Genomic DNA, 22,092 nt, shown 5'->3' on the forward strand with positions numbered 1-22,092 from the left:
CTCTTATGTTTCCTGCTTAAAGAAGTTCCTTTAGCATTTGTTGTAGGGCTGGTTTGGTGGTGCTGAATTCTCTTAGCTGTTGCTTGTCTGTAAAGCTTTTGATTTCTCTGTCGAATCTGAATGAGATCCGTGCTGGGTAGCATATTCTGGGTTGTAGGTTCTTCCCTTTCATCACTTGAAATATATCATGCCACTCCCTTCTGGCTTGCAGAGTTTCTGCTGAGAAATCAGCTGTTAACCTTATGGGAGTTCCCTTGTATGTTATTTGTTCTTTTTCCCTTGTTGCTTTTTTTTTTTTTAAAGGGAAGTGCCCCAAATACTAGATTATTAACTCCATTGTCATGTGCTGCTTATTCATTCTCGTAACTTAAGAATTAGGTGATTTTCAGTTCTTCTACTATTTAGTCAACTTGTTGTTGCTTTTTGTTTGTTTTAATTAATTAATTTATTTTATTTATTTATTGGCTGCATTGGGTCTTTGTTGCTGCACATGGGCTCTCTCTAGTTGCTGAGAGCGGGGGCTGCTCTTCATTGTAGTGTGTGGGCTTCTCATTGTAGTGGCTTCTCTTGTTGTGGAGCACAGGCCCTAGGCGTGTGGGCTTCAATAGTTGCGGCACATAGGCTCAATAGTTGTGGCTCACGGGCTTAGTTCTCCATGGCATGTGGAATCTTCCCAGAGCAGGGCTCGAATCCATGTCCCCTGCATTGGCAGGTGGATTCTTAACCACTGCGCCACCTAGGAAGTCCCATCCCTTGTTGCTTTTAATAACATTTCTCTGTCTTTAATTTTTGTCAATTTGACTACTATACGTCTTGGCGTGTTTCTCCTTGGGTTTATCCTGCCTGGGACTCTCTGTGCTCCTGGACTTGGGCAGCTATTTCCTTTCCCATGTTAGGGAAGTTTTCAACTATAATCTCTTCCAATATTTTCTCGGGTCCTTTCTCTCTCTCTTCTCCTTCTGGGACCCATATAATGCGAATGTTGGTGTGTTTAACATTGTCCCAGAGGTCTCTTAGGCTGTCTTCAGTTCTTTTCATTCTTTTCTCCTTATTCTTTTCCGCATCAGTAATTATCACCATTCTGTCTTCCAGGTCACTTATTCGCCCTTCTGCCTCAGTTAATCTGCTACTGGTTCCTTCTAGTGTATTTTTCATTTCAGTTATTGTGTTGCATATCTCTGTTTGTTTGCTCTTTAATTCTTCTAGGTCTTAAGTAAACTTTTTGATCTTTGCATCCAGTCTTTTTTCAAAGTCCTGGATCATCTTCACCATCATTATTCTGAATTCTTTTCCTGTAAGGGTGCCTATCTCTTCTTCATTTAGTTGCTTTTCTGGGGTTTTATCCTGCCCTTCATGTGGTACAAAGTCCTCTGCTTTTTTCATGTTCTCTATCTTTCTGTGGCTGTGGTTTTCAGTTCCACAAGATGAAATACTGCTGATACTGCCTGGTACTGCTGTCTGCCCTCTTGTGGAGGAAGCTATCTAGGAGGCTCAAGTGTGCTTCCTGATGGGAGGGACTGATGGTGGGAAGGGCTGGGTAGGCGGAGCTCAGTAAGACTTTAATCCCATTTGGTGGGCAGAGCTCAGTAAAACTTTAATCTGCTTGTCTGCTAATGGGTGGGGCTGTGTTCCCACCTTGTTGGTTGTTTGGCCTGAGGCTACCTAGCACTGGAGCTTACAGACTCTTTGGTGGGGCTAATGGTGGACTCTGGGAGGGTTCATGCCAATGAGCCAGTGCCCCTGTCTCCTTGGTGAGCCACAGCTGCCCCCCACCTCTGCAGGCAAGCCTCCAACACCAGCAGGTAGGTCTGGTTCAGTCTCCTGTGGGGTCACTGTTCCTTCCCCCTGGGTCCTGGTGAGCACACTTTTTTGTGTGCCCTCCAAGAGTGGAGTCTCTGTTTCCCCCAGTCCTGTGGAGGTCCTGCAATCAAATCCTGCTGGCTTTCAAAGTCTGGTTCTCTAGGGATTCCTCCTTCTATTGCTGGATATCCAGGTTGGAAAGCCTAACATGGGGTCAGAACCCTCACTTTAGTGGGTGGACTTCTGCAGTATAACTGTTCTCCAGTTTGTGAGTCACCCACCCAGCATTTATGGGATTTGATTTTAACATGATTGCGCCCCTCCTACTGTCTCATTGCGGCTTCTCCTTTGTCTTTGGATGTGGGGTGTCTCTTTTGGTGCATTCCAGTGTCTTTCTGTCAATGATTGTTCAGCATTTAGTTGTAATTCTGGTGCTCTTGCAAGAGGGAGTGAGCGCACGTCCTCCTACTCCACCATCTTAATCCTATCTCCTAGAAATGATTCTTAACACTCTGTAGCTGCTTTTCATTTGTCCCCCTAACATTCACTTCCCTAACATTTTTCTGGCATTAGCATCTTGGTCTTCCTTTGAAGAATGGCCACTCTCTGTACTTGGGTTTCAGGTGAGGTTGACTACTCCTCCATTCAGTGGTAGGAACACCATCAAGGTATGGCCATGAAGAGTTATATATCCCTTTGGCCACAGCGATTGGTTCAGGAATGGATGTGTAAATCAAGTCAGGCCAGTCAGAGCCAATAGACTTTGGCTAGAACCATAGGAAAGAGGCATTCTCTTCCTGCTGGGTTGCTAGACTTGTAGTCTGCATACCTGAAGCTACTAGTAGCTATCTTTATGACCATTTGAAAAGAGCTTGCTTGAGAACAAAGCCTGTGGGGAACTGGAGTGTGGATGGAGAGAGACAGAATCCTACAGATAATGCCAGAGCACCTGGGTTCAGTGGTGCCTGGAGATCTACCCCTGAACTATTACTTACAGGAACCATTATGTTCCAACTGTTCCACCAACACTCTCCTGCCACTCCTTCACAGTTTGCTTTTTTTTTTTCCCCACTTGCGACTGTAGGTTTCCTAATACTTGCTATATATAGACTGTATGAAACCATTTTTCTCTCTCCCTCAACAAGACTTTTGTGATCAAAACACCAAATAAATATTCTGTTTTAAAAACCATTTGACTCTTGGGGTATGTGCTAGAGAGTTAAGCTTTTCTTTGCTGTGAAGCAGTAAGAAGTGCCTGTGGTGTTGAAATCATAGTTGCTTAAAGGAGAGCAGAACCATTGAAACAAAATCTGCAATCATAAAGAAGTCCTGTTGTTCTTAGAGACACACTGTTGATTCAACAAATGTTTACCAAGTTCCTGCTATTTTAGGCAGGGGAATAGGGCAGTGAGCAACACAGATAAAAATCCCTGACCTCTTGGAGCTGACATTCTTGTCTTATCCTGGAAGGCTTGGTACCCAGAACTGGAGCCATATCTGGGGCAGGTGGCACTCAGGAAGACTTCATTTGAATCTCTGCCTTGAGCCCAGGGTTTTCCATTGTACTTCAATAAAATCCAGAGGCCTTGACACATTCATCAGGACTGCATAGATCTGGTCCATGCTCATTTGTCTGAAACCTTATCTGAGAGCTTATACCTCCTTACTCATGCTGTTCCAGTTCAAACAGGTTTTCTTCCCTTTCCTGTAATATTACTGTCTCATGAACTTTCACATCTTCTCCTCTCCATCTTGACTATATCTGCTCCCTGACACTTCATATGATTGCAACTTAAATGACATTTCCTCAGAGAGACATTTTCTCCCCACTTAAAGTAGATCTCCTTAATAGTCTATCAAAGAACCCTATTTTTCATAGTATTTGTAATAAGTTCTAATAGATATATGTATAGGTATTTGTTTTTTAGTGTTTATTTACTAACTCTCCCACCACTGTAAGCTCTGTGAGGTCAGAGACTATATTTGTTTTGTTCACCACTGAATTACTCAGTGCCTGGCATAGTGCCTAGCACATTGTAGGGACTTAAATATATTTGTTGCATAACTGAGTGGCTTGACCCAGGCTCTTGAGATGTAGCTTCTACTGTCTTAATCCTTTTTCGAGCCTCACGCCTTTCAAGTCAAGAACCCTTTGTAGCCCTCTCCTTTAGCTGTCTATTCTAGGGGTCATTCTGGTATAGCAGTCATCATCTATTTATGTGATAGGCTGGGCCTCTGGCACCAAACTGGGAGAGTGATCACAGAAACCTGATGAGATAACAGAAACCAAAACAGAAACTCTGCCCTTATAATTAGAGCTTCCCATAGTTGAAATTGAAAGGGGCTGGGTAATTCCAGAAGCCCATTGGTCATCACGGGGGCACCAGTCCCAAGCCTGACTGTGGGCAGAAGAGACTCAGGCAGCAACATGGAAGCCAGTGATGAGACTGGGAATATGGGCAAGTGTGTCAGCTTCTAAGCTTATTTTTTGGAGTATGACGTGTATATGTGTGTGTGGGGGCAGAGGTGGGGTGAGGTTATACAGTGGACAACTGTATCTGTTTTCATACTGACTGCCTAACATGTGGAATGTCTGGATGAGCAGGAAAAGATTGGAGAATCACTATCACCTGGGGTGCTGGGGTATGCTCAGGGAAAATATGAGCTGACATACTGGTCTTGCCTATTCCCATCCCATTCTGGTTCTTTGTTGGTTTTAAATGTGGTATAGACAGATTCTATCTTAGCCTACTCTGGTCCTGTTTAGACTTCAAACCTTCTTAGATGCAAGGAATTAATTTTTCTCCCATTTTATTGTGAAAAATTTTCTTCACATTTCATTGTGAAAAATTTCAAATATACAGCAAACTTGAAATGATTTTATTGTGAACACCTGTATATTTACCACCTAGATTGTATCATTTTATTTTTATTGCTTTATCACATCTCTGTCCATGCATTTACTCCTTTATCTATCCATTAACACATGTTAATTTTTGATGTATTCATTGATGAAAGTAAATTGTAGACACTGGTACATTTTCTCATAAATACTTAAACACTCATATCATTAACAAGAGTTCAATATTGTTTACATTTTTTTCTCTTGAGGTAAATTTTACATATGATAAATGCACAAATCTTTAGTGTACATTCACTGAGTTTTGACAGATGAATACATCTATAGAATCTAAACCCTATCAAGATACGACATTACCATCAACATTACCAGGAAGTTCCCTCATGCCTTTTCCCAGTCAATTCCTGCCCCAACCCCTAGAGGCCAGGGCTGTTCTGTTTTGTTTTTTAAAATCATAGTTTCAAGATGTTGATTTGTACCAGTTAGTATCATTAATGAGCCCTCAAATAACGTTTCTTCAGTTGTTACCTGTTCTTTTCATGATTCAAATAGGAAAGAACTCTGCTTCCAAAATTTGAAATCAACCAAAATTGAAAAAAAAAAAAAAGAACCTGCCAGCTTTGTAGTGCCTTTCTCCAGTTAGGGCTGGTGTTATGTGATCTAATTCATGTTTCCTCAGGGTGCACGGGACACAGAATAAAAATAGGGTCAAAGGTCACAAGGCCACACTAACAGAAACAATACAGTATTTCTCTGGTTATCATCTACCCTCTATTCTCCCTTGTCCATTCTGAAGTCATTCTGGCCTCTTAAATTCTTACCAGTGCTTTCGGGAAGTCTCCAAACATGTCTCACATAGGTTTCCTAACATGACTCAAATCATACCTCTGTATCGACTAGCTAGCTTGTTATACTTACTTGGGTCAAACTGATACTCCTAGAGTCTCTGCTAACCTAAAGATGAATTATTTTCCAGAAGCATCCTTGGTCTCTTTCAGAAAGAGAACTTTGGTGACCAGATCTCACTTGTCCTCAAGATATACTCAGACATGTCTGAATTTTCTGTGGATTCATGGCTCAGCTTCATCTTGGTATCTGTTGCTACTATTACAAATGACATCTTTCAAAACTAAACCATTGGTAAGGGCCATACCTTTTTTCTGGCCTTTACTCCCCCAATGCAATGGGAAACACTTTATTTTTTATGTTGAGCTTTAGCTTTCATGCTTTCCTTTTCATGTATTAAAGTGCAGTTTCATACCTGAAACATGGACACACCCAACTACCTTTTATACACTGAATTTGGACTCTTCTAAACCATCTTTTATCAGCAATGATTTTGAAATAGTGCAGGGTTGGCATTAACTGTCAGCCAAAAATTTAGCTTCACCTATTTTCTTGGCCTTATCAAAGCAACAGTATTTATTTAAAATTTGAATATCCTATTATATTTTATCCTTATTTGATAAATGAATTCACAGTAGAAAAATGAAAGGGCAGGTAAGAAACAAATATCTAAATATCTTCATAATAAATTTAGGACAAAGATTAAGTTATTAAATGAGCTGAAAGCAGTGATTTGTAAATCTCAGAGGTTCACTAGACTTAAGTGGCTTGTCTGTATGTTGAGGCATATTTCTAAAACAATAAAGGACATAGTGGGATGCTTTAGGAATATACCATCAAAGATTGGGTCCAAGAGGTCAATGTACAATAGAAACTAACGCAACATTTTAAAGCAATTATACTCCATTAAAGACATGTTAAAAAAAAGTAAATATAATGAGAGATTTTATAACATTTTGTAACTCTTTGAGAAGAAAATTCAGTGTTAGTTTGTTATATTGTAATTTTCCTGCTACTATTTATCACAATTTATAAATGATAAACATACTATGTGATTATCCCAGTGCGCTATAATCTCCGTGAGGTTTTTTTTTTTTCCTCTTAACCACGCTTCCATAAGAACCCAGCAAATGACTAATACTTAAATGAGTTCAATAATTGTGTTGAATGAATTAGTGAATCTTGTGTGAATATGGCTATAGAAAGCTCCTCTGGTGTTGGATTGAAAGATATACACACTTCAAATATTGATAGACAGAACCAAATTGCTCTCCAAAAGCATAAATTCCATTCTTGAGGTATTGGGAAAATCTAAAACGGATACAGGTTTGTTTTTTTGTGAAGAAATTAGTGGGCTAAAAAAAAAGTTTTATTGTGTTTAAAATGTAGGGATAAAGAATTGTATTGAGAAATTGTGTTTTAAAATTTTGAAATTGTGGCTTCTTAAAGGTTGGTAGTGTTGTTACTCTGGGGTCTGGATGTTGGCCAGGTAGACAGTAGGAAATGTATTTTAGATAGAAGGAAGAGGAAGTGCACGTATACAATATAAAAGCAAAAATCCAAGTATTTCAACAATAGAGATGAAATTAGATAACTTGTATACATCTATACTTTGGCTAATGAATGAGATGGTGCTATAGGTACTGACATAGAAAGATATTATATTATTGAGGGACAAAACACAGGTGGTATGATCCTGTTTTCTTGAAATAAACTCTTAGTGTGGTTTCTTGTATACAAGCTTGTATCTGTGCCCACAGAGAAAAAGTGTCTGGGAGGGTACAAACCAAAATGCTAACTGTGTTATTCCTGGGAAGTGAGTGGTTTGGGGTTGAAATATAGAGATTTTTAATTTAATATATTGATACTTCAGTTTTAATTTTTTTAACAGTCAATCTGTATACATTTTGTAATGAACTATTTTCTAAAGAAAAAAGAGAATGTGGTATGTGGAAGCATGGTGGGCTGCTCTTAAAGTGCATTTCTTAGCAAATGTGCAGGAAGGATCAGAACAGTTCTTACAGCAGTTCTTTACTAGACTTACACAAAATAGGTTCGATTAGATTAGTGGTTTTCTAACATTTCTAGAGACATAGAGTCTGTTATTTAATCTCAATCATAGGCAGAATTCCTGTATGTGAAAACGATGAAAGCAGAGTCAGTTGGTAGAAGCTGGGAGTGAGGGGCTTCTCTCAGTGTTCCCCTCCGCTTATAATCTTTTGACAGCCCCTAGGGCTCAGCTGAACACAGTTTGAAATACACTGGTCTCTTCCCGGGATGCTTTTGATTTAGTCCTTCCTGAAGGTCAGAGGGATATACCAGCTCTGTGATTCTAAAGCATAGAGAATAAAGAATGCCTACAGGTAACCCCGGAATTCTCTCTTGCTTTACAGAAAACACGTTTAGAGCAGGAAACATTTGTGTCATGTAAGATATTTCCAGATGTACAATAGAAGAGAAACTGTTTTTATTTTGCATTTCTTGGCTTTGGAGTCTTATAATCTTACTTCTTAAATTCCAAGCTTTATGATCTATGCCCTTTTTATAATCTCAAAGTGACTAGAACAGTTTTGTTAAACCAACAAATGTAGGTTCTATAAATGTCTGGCTGCTCTGCCAATCTTAAATGTAATGTGACAAACAACTTAAAAAAATAAAACATTACTTTGTATTTATATAAGAATGTGGCTTTTCCAGGTCCAAGCAACTGAACAAAGAACTACATTTTTAAAACCCATGAATAGTATTAATAGTGAAATTTAAACCAATTTTAAAAGAATTATTCTTCTTTTAGGATATGCACATAATTTTATTTTACTGTTTTGTGCCTAACATTTGATTTCTGGAATTATTTGTAGTACTAGAAGCACAGTTTCTTAATATCATATATTATTATGTTTAACTTAATAAAATTAAGTTATTTTGATATAAACATGCTAATGTGTTTAAAATAATAGAGAAAGCATATTATCATGTTTTATTCACATAGACCCAAGTTTTTGTTAATGGCTTTATTTATTTTTATTTAAAGTGTGTGTGTGTGTGTGTGTGTGTGTGTGTGTGTGTGTGTATAGTAGAGGGAAATAAACAACCATAGTAGAGAAGATGAAAAAAAAAAAAAAATTTCTCTTCCCCACAAGGTGGTACTGTGGTTCTTTTACTCTTTCAAAAATCTAAGCATAGAATTGATATTTCTCCACTTGTCTTCCTTCCCCCAACACTTTACAGGTGATCTTCAATTAGATTTTAATAAAAATGAGAAATAATTTCAAAGGAAACTTGATACTTTTAGGTTTGAGGTAACTGGCAAGTAATTAAAAATTCTCTAGCCTTAGCTTTTTGATTCTTTTAAAAAAGTTCTTATACAAACTTTGGTTATAGTTTATGGTATTTTTTAATACTCTTTATACTATATACACTGTGATAGTGTAGAGTGGAGAAATAACCTATTTTTAGGCATCTTTAAAATGTTTCAACAAATGAGCATAAAAGCCGCTCATTTTTAGGTAATTCAAGTTTTAGGCAATTCAGTTTCTCTTCTAACCACTCTCAATAAATAAGAACTTGATCTAAATCTCGATTTTATAGGTAAAAATCAGAGAACATGCTTTAAAAAAAAAACCAAAACGCATGTATCTTGTGCTGTTTTTATGCTGTATCTTTCAGCGTATTTGAAGATTAAAAAATGTTTATATGTTAGTGTGGAACACCATATATGATTTTGCTTTTCTCTTAGTAAAAAATCAAGACGAGTAATTCAAGACTGGGTCCCGGTTTCAGCTTCCCGGTATCGTTCGCGGGTCGCTTGGGCACGGTTGCTGAGCCCTTACATAGATTTCTGGGCCCTGCGTCGAGGACACAGTGACAAAGAAGCTACGGCGGCCCCTGCCCTCAGGGCAACGGTGGTCCTAGGAGTCCCGCAGAGCAGAAATTTAATGGTTGGAAGGGCGAGGGAACTTGTGTCTTGAGACCGTGTTTACACAGTAAGCAGAGTTCCTCCTTGACTGCCCCGATTATTGGGGGTGACCCAGGGAGGGGGCCCAGGGAGGGGGCCCATGGCGATTATGGGCGTTTGTCTTGGGGATCCCAGGGTCTAGGAAGTGGAAACAAATCTTTGATGAATCTGTTGGCTACAATAATGAGTTTGGGAGGAAAGGGAGAAATGAAAGAAGAGACGAAAAAGGATTCTTCGAGAAATTGGGGAGACAAAACCCAGGGAAAACACACGATCAGAAATGATAGCGAAAGCCAGAAAAAAAATAAGGCAGAACACAGAAAAGAAGAAGCGGAGTCAAACGAAGAAGGGGCAGGGCACTAGGAGCTCGAGGCTGGGCATCCATCCTTTCATTTCATGCCACAGGGAGCCCGCGGAAACAGCATTTTCGGTCCCGCTTGATGGGTGGGAAAACATCCACCTTAAAAGGTTGGGTAACTGCTCAAGGTCACCGAGCTAAGTGCCAGAGCCAGGATTCTCACCGCTCCTGCACCAGAATCTGGGCTTTGGCCGGATCGCGCCGGCCACCCGGGAAAAAGGACCAGCAGGGCGAATGGTTCGCGGCCCCGGGCCGGGCTGGAGCCGCCGTGCCAGCAGCGCGCCGCGGAGGCGGCCAGTAGGCGAGCGCTCATCACCTCCCCAAGTAAAAGCGCTTCTCAGGGGCGCGGCCAGGGGCCTCTCGTAGCCCGAGTCCCGGCAGAGGAGCGAGAAGCGAGCGGCCCTGGGCTCCGGCGAGGGGAGAGGCGCCCCATCCCTCGGCTCCCCATTGCGCAAAGGCTCTTCCTGCACCGCACTCGATGTCCCCTAGGCGCGCCATCGTGGGGTGCCCCCTTCTCGGTGCCCGCAGCACCGAGGGCTGCGGGCTGGGGCTGCACGGGGGGGGTGCTGAGTTAACCACACGCCTTAGAGCTCAGGTTCTTAGCGTCGGGGCTCAAGCTCCGCGGTGGAGAATCCCTGTCAATGAGACCTGACTCAGACCCGAGAAGATCGCGAATATTTACCAACCTAAAGGTAACTTAACAAGGATGTACAGACATTCATAAGACTAGGAACGTATGTATCTCATAGGAGGTAAAAATAAAACAATCACAAGGAAGAATAATGCCCAAACGGTCTGCATTGTAAATCGATGCAGTTTCATGTTCTGAGCACCCTTTTCGATGAAAAGCTGCTACCGATCCTTAGTGATTATTCAATGATTATTAATTGACGAGACACCTTTCACCTGAAAATGGCTTGTCTGCATTGTCTTTCTTCGCAGAGAACTGCGAATTAAAGTTTCTTTGTTAGAGAGAACAAAGAAGAATCCAAATTATTTTAGGGAGGCTTTAGCATTTGACTTGGCAAACCGTTTTGATAAAGATCAACCTTCGCTCTTTGACTCGCCCCCTCTCTGTCACAGCCTCACTGCAGTTGTCTTTGCAGCAAGGCTAATGCTCCGGCAGGTTTGCCCCCCCCACACCCCCCTTTTAGAGGTGAGCAATTTAAAGTTAAGAGGAAATTTAGAAGCCCCATAATACAACCTTTTACTTTCACACGGAAGGTAGGTGAGGCCTGGAGAAATTAAGGCCATCTTGTAAGTTTGTGCCATAGCTCGGGACTGGACACCAGGGCCTGCCCTGGCGCTCCCCGTTTTGGTTGGAGTGGTGGTCTGACAGCTCCAGTTGTCTTCCTACACTTGGCCTGGCACTCTGCACTCATCCTCCTTCCTAAGAGCCCAGTAAAAACTCCCTTGAGTTTTTCGAGAAGGCAATGTCTTCTTCCTTTTCATTTAAAAAATTATTTTCTTTCGCTGTCAGATTCTTTCTGACATAGATCAGGGGTGGAAAAGTGTGTGGTATAGAATAGAGTCATTAGTAAATCCATCTCGTTTTTTGTTTCATTTGACAGCAACACATTAAATTAATCCCTGTCCAAAAGAATCACATTAAGGGAGCTGTCAGTGCTAATCCCCAGCTCATTGTTGCTACCTAGCTCAGGGTTGACTTTAATAGGTCGCGCTGACATTTGTGTCTTCAGAGGCACATCGGTGACTTCATCCAGACCCAAATCTATTCTTATCAAAAGTGGAGGCACCCGCAAGTTTTCACAAACCCCGAATTCTCTGGGCTTTTAGCTTAGGGTTTGAGTTCTTGTTGGAAGCGTTGATTCACATTTTTACCTTAAACTGAGCAAAGATGGTTATAACAATAAAAAGAAAGACTCCTCCCTGAGTGAAACAAAAAGCTGATTTTTAAAAAAATTTAGAAGTAGGTTGATGATTGTTCTTATACTTGTTTTTAGCATCCTATATTAGCTTCTACAGTTGTCTATAGACCTGATTGTATACAAGCGAGATTTAAGATACGAAAAACTAGAAAAAAATAAAATGGTTGAAGATTACGTACACTAGTAAAAGGGGAGAAGATGCAAGGATGAGAAAACCTTATAGAGTAAAAGATCTATAGAAGAGATGGAGGAAAAAAAGGGAATTTACTGGCAAGGAAGAATAACATCTAAGCAGTAATTTGGATAGAAAGAATTTAGGCAGTACAAAAACTGGAAAAAATACATTACAATAAGATTAAAACTTTCCTTTCACCAAACTATGATTATAGAGAGTTTTCTTTCAATGTAATCTCTCTGCCTGTCTCTCCCCGTCTTCTGTACCCACCTCCACCTCCTGCACACTGATACGGATTATCCAGTTTTGTGCCTATGACATTTATGGATTCCAGATCTGACAATCATATATTAGCCTTTGTCTGGGCAGCTAAGAGAAAGCAGGGGACTGATCCAATCCTAAATCATTTAACCTGTTCTTAAAATATACTTCTCACCTGGTTATTCTTATTTTCATAGAGATTTGGTAAGGTTTTTAAGATGAAATGGGAGCTAAAAATGAGAAATGGGCATCCGTTATTTAACAAACATATCGAGTGATTAGTGTACAAATACTACAGATTTGCTATATCCCTATATACCAGAAAAGAATTATGTATATCCTGTTTTTACTAATTGAACCATACTTTTTTCACATTGCAAAGTGATACTATAAATCTTTTTGCCAAGTGAAAACTCACCTCTGCCTCAATATTTTTTTCCCTGGAAACCTGTGTTTTCAAGTAAATGTGGCACAGTCGTACCTCTTATTCCCAGGATTTTAGTTATTTTTATTTTATTCTACTTTTATTACAGTTTTCATTTCCTTTTGCTCCCTTCAGCTCCTCAGAGTTATCTCTGGACATAAACATTTTAAAGTTACTTTCATACAATCCCTGTAAAACACAGTTTCACTGAGTTTTTTTACTGAAGGCAGTTTCATTTATTTGAACGATCGAACAACTGAGGTTCATTCAGAGAAAATAGGCCAGGGTTTTGGTGGTCCAAACAATAAGACTGCAAAGGATCAGAAAGAAAAGAACTATGCATGCATTTAAGAATCTCCAGACAAATGCCAGGAATGTGAGGAATAAGAACTTAGGTTCATATTGCATCAGTGGACTAAGACCTAGTTGACATTTTAGAAATTGGTGGGTTAGAGCAGACACGAATGGAATGCCAAAACTCCAGGGACTCCAAACTTAACAATGCCTTGTACTCAGCACAATGTCTTGTACACAGTAGGCACTCAGTAAATAATCTTTACATCAATAATGAATGTGTGTGCAACACCTGCATGGGGAAGGGAATGCAGGACTGGATGAACACAGGAAACAAAAAAGAAGGCCATAGGTGGCAGAGTGGGACTTTGTCAGTTGTAGAAGTGGACATAGCTTGTGGTGCTTTGCTGGCTTGCAGTGACCAAGGAGCTGGCACTGTGGGGATCAAGGCAGAGGATAAATTAAAGCCAGTAGATGATAATGAAGGGGATATATGAGCACTCATCCCTTGGAGATGTATTCATATGCAGTGCTCGTTGTATTCATGCTCAGAAAAGAGTTTTGTGTTCAAGGAATATGTATTTCAAAGGGAAAAATATATGTGTCCAAAGTTAGATAATTCACTATGTGTAATGATGTGTCAGGAAATGACTTTTGGTGATTGAACTTCTGGGTGTACCTCATGGTTCGGTCTAGAAGAGCTCGTCCCTTTGTTGTCTGCTGGATGGAGGAGGCAGGGAATGCCCTAATGATGAACCATGGGTGGTAGATCCAAAGGCCATTGGTAGAGGCTGGGCTGGGATCTGGGGGGTGTTGTTTGTTTGGCGGTGGCTGCAATGGCAGTGGGGTTACATTGTGGCGAACTTTCTGGTAAACACCCCATCATTCTCTGCAGTTTCAGGCCATTTCCTAATACCCTCTCCCCTCCACTATCCCCCTAAAGTTATTTTTTTCACTGGCCCAAGGGTTGGTCTGCCTGTTTTTCTTTTCACATCTGTCTCAAGTGGTTTTTGTCTGGGTTTTCTCCATCTGATGGGGGAAAAGAGCCCTTATTCACTGCTTTTGCCACATCTCGCATCTGCCCTTGAGGCAAACAAAGCAATTTTGGACTTTGAAAAGGCTTGTTTTTATTTATAATGATGGGAATGGAGGGCACAAAGAGAGGTGAAAGGTACCCCAAGTTTTCTTTTCTTTTATACACTTAGATTTTTATGGAAGCACGAATACGTATATAGAAGGACCTGAGTAAGAGGCTAATTTTCAGACTCCACTTCTCTAGACTTTTGTCATGGGAGTTGGAGTAGATGTCTGGGAAGAACAGGCCTTGGAGAAGATAATGAGGTTTCAGACAGGGGTGTGGGCGCTGCTGGCGATGTCACAGCTTGGACTGGGGCGGGTAGCAACAGGGAAGAGGAAGCCAGCTCTGGGACTTTTCCCTCCGCTCACCTCTCCTCACTTGCTATTGCTTCTGAACCGCAGGCTCCCCTCCCGGGACAGCAGGGAGCAGGGTGAGAAGTCAGACACGCAGGATTGTTTCTAAGTGTTGGTAATTTTCTCTCAGCTCTTGATGGCCTCTCATTACTGACCTTTGGCATATTTCTGTGATATTCCTTTCTGGGTTAGTAGACCAGGCTGTGGGCTATAAAGAAGACCCAAGGCGGGAGAGAAAGGAGGTGTTTGAACTTAAATACTTGTAGTTTTGTTCTATTGCTTTTAAGCCTTTAGAAAAGACTGTAACTGACAACGACAACCCATTTTCAAACTTAATTTATATCTGTGCAATTTAGGTAGAAAGCCCCTGGGCAGGTACGGTAACTTTTTTCTGTGCCTGCCAGGGTACCAAGCACATTGAAAGCATTTAACAAATAATGATGATAATTTAAAGCAATGGGAGCATTGGGTGTATAGGGAGATAAGAAACTGGAAAACTGGGGCCCACTAATAATTAATAATGTCTCAGGAGGTGGTCCCACTGTTTTTGGATTTTAAATCCCCTTGTTCAATTTCTTGCTGGAGTGAATTCCACACAAAAAAGAATAATCTTTAATTTGATACTTAGTCACTTCAGTTTCCTGTGCTGAGCTGGCTAAGACTGCATATTCTTATGAAAATATATGCATTCATAATCAGCCTGATAATGTTGCTCCCCGGGGCTTCTAAATGCAAAAGCAAGCGATCATATACTCAGATATGTGGCTTCAAAGTCAGAGGATCACCCGAGAAGTTCACATTTCTCATTTTTCACTTTTTATTCTTGGAATTGAAAGGAAAACAACACCACGAAAACTTCTAATTAAATACATAATGAAACAAGGCCCGGCACCAGCAAGTTAAGGCTTCACCAGAAATGAATTCTTGTCCTTTTATGTGATAGGCTGAATCGACAGGCATTTTAATAAAATGACAGGATCACTCGAGTATGCCTTTGATTAACGTTTGATTACCAATTATTTTGATGGCTCTTGTGCTCACATCCTGAAGATTTGGAGTCTGCCTTTTTTTATGTGGGTTAAGATGTTTAGAGACCATAGGAAAGGCTACCCTAAGGATAGATCGGAAAGAATGCAAAGTGTGTCTTCTGTGCCTACCATCCCTTCTTCCGGTGTGCTCTTTTCCTATGTCTGGTGCATCCCATAGCAACAGCTGTGGGTTTGGTTTAGGCTTTCCTTCTCCCGGTATCAAAGCTTACGATTCTTCGCTTTTCTGAATTGACTCTTCTTCATTTTGTATTCTGCTTTCATAATATTCTTGAATCCTTCCTCTCCTCTATATCCTCTTTGCCATGGTCCAATTTTGAGACTACACTATCTCTTGTTTGAATTACTGAAACAGCTTCTGAAGTGGTGCATTCAGCCTGGTCTTCCTGTAGTCCACCCTTCTCCCTGCTGTTAGAGGGCTTTCTGTTTTGTTTTGTTTTTTGTTGTCATCCTAAAACACAGGTCTGCTTTAGTCTCTCCTCCAGTTAAAAATTTTGACACCCCACCTCCCTCAGCTATTGGATAAAAATCATATTCCTTGGCAAAGCATGAAAAGGACTTTGTCATCTGGTCACCGGCTATCGTCCCAGCATCATTAGAACTTCCTGGCCGTGGATCTTTATACATGGGTCTTCATATGGGCTGCTTTGCTTCATCCATACCTTTGAACATGACAGTCTGTCTGCTTGGATTGCATTTTCTCTTTGTTTCTTTGGAAGATGACTACCTTTCCTTCAAGCCTCACCTTGAAATTACCTTATTGCATTGGAGATGGCAATTATTTCCTCATTATCCGCACTTTTTTTTTTTTTTTAAAGAGAATCTATTCTTGGATTAGGATAGCATTAGGTCAGATTCTCTTTCTAAGGAATTGATATGGGGATGGGAAGAAAGAGTGAATTCGTTGGCTATGGGTGTTGGATGAGTAAGGTCTTATGGTCTCAAGGTTTGACGTGGTCATATGTGCAAGCCAAGAGAGCTGATTTGTAAGGAAAGGTAGCAAAATGGGCAAATTGCAGGAAAAAACATGTAGAAGTGATGTGCAAAGAAATAGGGAATGAGTGGGAAGCTGTCTTGGTTCTCATTGGCTTGTCAGTTCCTATTGGAGTACCTCCTGAGGCTGCAATTGCTTTTTAGACACTCAACTCTTTATGTTAATATCTTCTTTATTTAACTTAACCAATTGAGTTTCTGTTTCTTGTTATCAAATGATTCCTTATTAAGACTCATCATGTACTAAATAAAGTGATTGTTTATAGGTCCATCTTCCCCACCAGACAGTTAACTCCCTGAAAGTAGGGACACTGTTTTATTTATTTTGAGATTTCCAACAATTAGTCTTGCTCTGGTAGATTGACAATGTATATTTGAATGAATGAAAACTAACCTCATTGTTTTCAATGTCTTCTAACAAAGAGCTTATGAAATTACAAAGTAGGTATTGCTATCATAGTGAATGATAGAGTGTTAGTTCTTCCAGTAAATATTTGTATTTTAACAAAGGACTTCTGGAATCAATCCATTGAGGTATAGGAAAAGTCATAAAACTGGGAATTTATCAGTATTGGATTTCATGGGAGGTATTTTGGGAGACTTTCAGTGTCACTAAAATTGTAACAAACCTTTGTTCAGGGCCAGCGGGGTGTAGGGCCAGCAGCAGGAGGAACTGTCTGAGGGACAGCAGGGACTTCATCAATGGGAACTAGGACTGGGACCTGACTGCCCAGAACTGCATTTGCTTCCTTCCAAATGGTTTTATATAAGCACAGATCATCCAGGAAAAACAGAAATAGTCAGTGAAACCAAGCAAAACATCAAGTTACTTGAGGTAATATCATGATAGGGATATTTTTGTCTCTAATAACACTTTCTGTGTTGGTGTTACTGATCAAATGACACTTAGCAGACCTCAAATAAACCTTCTTTTCTATGGCATGTATTCAAGAGGATGTTTTCATATTATAGCTGAGACTTCTTTGTAAGAAATTCAAATGGAATGGATCATAGAAATTAGCCTGAGATGAATGTTTCTCTCCCTAAAATTTAACCTTCCAAGATTTTTAGGTCATATAATTTTCGATCTCCCCTTTTAATCGTGAGAGGTACATTTTCACCCTCTTTTCTTCCCTCTTTGCAGTATTGTATTATTAAGCTCCGCTCTTTTTTTTGTTGGTTAAACCAGGGTCGTGAAACTGTCATTTCTCAAGCTGCCATCCTCTTTAACTGATGTTTCTGTTGGGACAGATACCTTTGAGAACATCAGCCTTCACTAGCTCCAAAGCCTGTTTAATGCAAGGCTTCTTTTAGACAAATCTTTAAACAAATCTTTAAATGCATCCTTCTTTATTTTATTTCTGGTAAGTGGGCTGGCACTAGAGGCTAGCTTTATTTGAGGACGTAATGAATAAATTTTACTTGTGGTTTCAGGTGGTGTTCCTTTTAACGTTAAGTATAATTATGATAAGGCAGAGGTGTGGTGTGGGCATGCTGTTGGATACATACTTTAAAATGTTAGCAGTGTGCTAAATGAAGATGTTATTGCTTCTCAGGTTTGATATCGTCATTCTGTAGTTATCATGCAGTGACATAGGACCCTGACAAATCTATTTTTTCTTCCTTATATTTAAGAAGATCAGTTAATATTTGTTTAGGAGTGATTGCTCACTAGGCTAGGATTGGAGACTGGTCAGCTTTTCGGGGAAACTTTATTTATTAACATTTATTTGTCCTTTTTTAAAATTAATTTTTATTGGAGTATGGTTGCTTTACAATGTTGTGTTAGCCTCCACTGCACAACAGAATTCATCAGCCATACACATACAGATATCCCCTTCCTTTTGGACTTCCCTCCCATTGAGGTCACCACAGTGCATTAGGTAGAGTTCCCTGTGGTATACAGTATGTTGCCATCAGTTGTCTATTTTATACATAGTATCAGTAATGTATACCTGTCAATCCCAGTCTCCAGTTCCTCCCACCCCACCCCTTTCCTCCTTGGTATCCATACATTTGTTCTCTATGTATGTGTTAATTTAATGGTTGAGTTTAAGGAAAGGGGAGAAGCTCTTTCTTCTTGTCCACTCCCCACCGTGTTTCACATCTAGTGCAGAGAACAGGGAGTGAAAGCATGTAGGAAAGAAGAGAGGAAGAACGGAAGGAGAGTGAGGGCCCAGTTCCAGAGAGATGCTCATACGTTCGGAAGAAGTGAAATAAAAGTAGCCCTCCACATGTAAGTTCAAGCTGTTTATTTAAAAATAAAAAAGCCATCAAATCATGTCATCTTGACCAAAGCTAATAGCTCTTTATAATGTTTTAGACTTTCTTTACGGAACATCCAAATATTTCGTTCCATTTATCACCAATATATTTTAACAAAACTCCTCATGTTTTATGTGACCTCAGAAGCCATCTCATTTATTTTCCTAATTATACAGGAGAACAACTGAGTAATCCATGTTATAATCAGGGCGATTACTGTCCAAATCTGGACACTGACAATAAAAGAGGTTGCTATTCATAACACCCCAGGACAACAGCTACAAACTGGGAAACTAGGCTTTATAAGCACCTTGATTATAAAAAAATTTAGAAACTAAGATTGCCAGATGGTTGTCATTAAAATTAATTTAATTGCCTTTTTAGTGTTATGCCGTTATGACTGAGGGAAAAAAGTTGAATTGGTCATTCTAAAAATAGTTAACATTTTTTGATCACTTATTATGTACCTGGCATTATTATGAGCATTTTATTTATAAAAATATGATGAATCCGTGCAATAACTCCATGAGATTGCTACTGTCTTCCCTATTTTATAGATGAGGAAACCAAGATCTGGAAAGATTAGATTATTTGTCCAAAGTCATAAAGTGAGTAACCAAGAGAGCTGGGATTCAAACCCATGTATTTTAGCTCCAGAGTCTATGCCTTAATCACCACCTATTCTTCTTCTCATGCATCTAGCATCCATGGTTGTGGAGGCAGGTCTTGAATAGGCATTTTGTAAATATAATATAAAGTTGCAAGATGTTATTTAGCATTTTTAAGATAATACATTTTTTTTCTTTTAGATTTTATCACCGTACCTGACCATTTTGCAAAAATACAATTTTCCCATCTTACTATTAAAATAAAAGAATCTTCCAGTTTTAAATTAGAAGGGAGATCAGGGGTTATCTAATTCAATCTCCTGCTTTATAGGGTGAGCAATCAAAGATCAGACTCTTTCATGTCTTGTATGAGTTCGCTTGTGAGCACAAACAGAACTGGAATCCAGGTTTCCTGTCCCTCAACCTGAAACCCTTTGACAGTTTTGTATTCACTTAAAATAAGAAAAATTAATATAACGTATGTTGAATACAGAATGTCCCCTATAAAACTAGTGCTGAAAGATAAAAGCATAAATATAATACAAGGTGACGTATTTTTTTCTCTAACAAAATAACACATTCCTGCTGTGCACACAAAGTACCAGACAAAATCAGCAAACTGCGTAAATAATTCTAAATTCTAATCTTGCTTCTGTCACTGTCTTTGTGCAGTATTTGTAGGTCAGTTCACCTCAATGACGGTTACCTCATGTTTATAATAGGCAAAATAATGTCTTTACTTTCTGAGGCAGGGAAAAGCCTGCTTTTTTTTTTTTTTAAATGCATTAACCGTTGGAAGGAACTTGCAAATTCCATATTAGGAGCATACTACCACGTTTTGATAAGAAGCAAGTTAGCTAAAGTATTAACAAGAATGGTTAAACAAGGCAGAAAAATCTTTAAATATGGTAGTTTGTGTTTATGCCTTTGATTTCAATTCTATTCTTTTGGATAGACAGAATTAAATAAATTTTCTGTATATATATGTTCTTCTGTCTTGTCCAGATTCTTGTTAGAAATAAATTGTGTTGTAAAACTACAATAACTTCCCTGAATTTAGTAAGCTAATCTAAATCATTCAAGCAATTTCTCCCCAAATCTCCTTAGCTCAGTGGACTATTGCTATTGGTCACATTAACTGGGTAATTACTAAATTTCTATTACTTTCTGATAGTATAGCTGAACCAAAAGTAAGAGAGCCTGAACACTGAGGGTAAACTGAGAAAAAATAGCACTGTACTCAATTTTTTCAATGTACATATGTTTATGTTTCTTAGAGGTTAGGGACAGACTTTCATTTCAGGTTAGAGAAATAAAAATGAAGGAAGAACCAAAATAATCTATTTTGGACTAATAGCTTTCTTTAATTAAATGCTTAGATTATAATATTAGAATAGGTATAACCCCGATCTGTATTTCAGCTTCAGCATGTGCAAGACTATAGATATCACTTAAAATATTTGACGCTTTTTAACATAGGAAATAACATTTAAATCTATTTGACAAGGTCTGTTTGCTCAACCCCCTTTGCATTATCTACTGTACAGAGTAAATAATATGCATATTCTTCTTATTATTTGTTAAAGACATACCCATTTTAATCTTGAAGGCATAGGTTCAAGTCAAAGAAGGATTTTTTGAATAGAAGTTTTCCTGGCAGTTAATATGTTGGCACTTGTTTTATGGTTCTGATTATATTTTTATTTTAACCATTAGAGGGCACATTAGTTCAAGAAAAATTAAACAAAAAGCACAGCAACAAGAAGAAAATAGGCTTAGAAGTGGTAGGCAGAGAAAATTTATGTATTTAACTATGCTTATTTTCACTCATTTTATTGTCATTTGCAGCCTAATTTATTAGCTTTTTAAATCTGAAAAGAATTCAAGTGTATATAGTTTCATGTAAGAAATAACTCTTCACTTTTTATTGCTAGCTACTACTCCTAGGAGAATGAGGTTGGCCTAGTTGAATTTGATGAGGTTGACTATTATGTGACCAAGAAGGACATAATAAATCATGGCATTTGAAGAACATCCTGAGTTCAAAGGTATGTACGATTAGGTTATTATGAAGTAAGTAAATGCTAGTCCCTGGTCTCGTAGTTATTAAAAAAAAAGGCACCTAAGTGTGAGTGAATGCAGCTTCACCGCAAGTATTTATAACCTTTACAATTTGGTACAAATTACAGAGAGAAGAATGGATGGCCCCAGAGTGAACACAGGCTGTATTTCACTAGAAAGGCTTGACTGGGGTCATAAACTGCAAGAGGGCAGGCCCCTCAAGTGGGTTATGAATGACTGCTGAGTCTCAGAATGAGTTCATTTGTTTTCAGTCTACAGCAAACTGTTATTATTTCTAATGTTCAGTATTTTGCTCTAAGCCTGCAGGTTTTTAATCTGTAGAGGCTGAAATAGATACTAGCTAGTATTTAACAATAATGCTTTTATTATGTTAAGTGAAATGAATGCTTTACATGATTAATTCATTAATTTAGTTAGTAAAATTAATTGAGCACCTACTAAGTTTCAAGTTCTGGCCTGAGTCCTAGGGAATAAAGACATTGACCCTGGCTTGAAAATACAATTTTTTTTTATTGCCCTGTGATTTATGAGAAATAAATCAACGAGTAACTGTAGCATGTGTTAATTTTATATATTAGTGGGAAAATAGGGAAGAGATTTATCAAACCTATTATAAAAATATTTTACATTATATTTTTAAAGGAACAGAGGGCTTAGGCAAAATCATTAGTATATACTATCTTCAGTTTAAGACTGCAGAACTTCTCTGGTAATATTTTTTTCTGAGAGTCAATTATACAATAAATTGTAGTAATTAGTAGCATAAAACAAGGTAATAATGTAATTAAAACCAAAATATTTACTT

The sequence above is a fragment of the Hippopotamus amphibius genome, chromosome 6 (genome assembly GCF_030028045.1).
Source record: "Hippopotamus amphibius kiboko isolate mHipAmp2 chromosome 6, mHipAmp2.hap2, whole genome shotgun sequence".
Taxonomy (NCBI): domain Eukaryota; kingdom Metazoa; phylum Chordata; class Mammalia; order Artiodactyla; family Hippopotamidae; genus Hippopotamus; species Hippopotamus amphibius.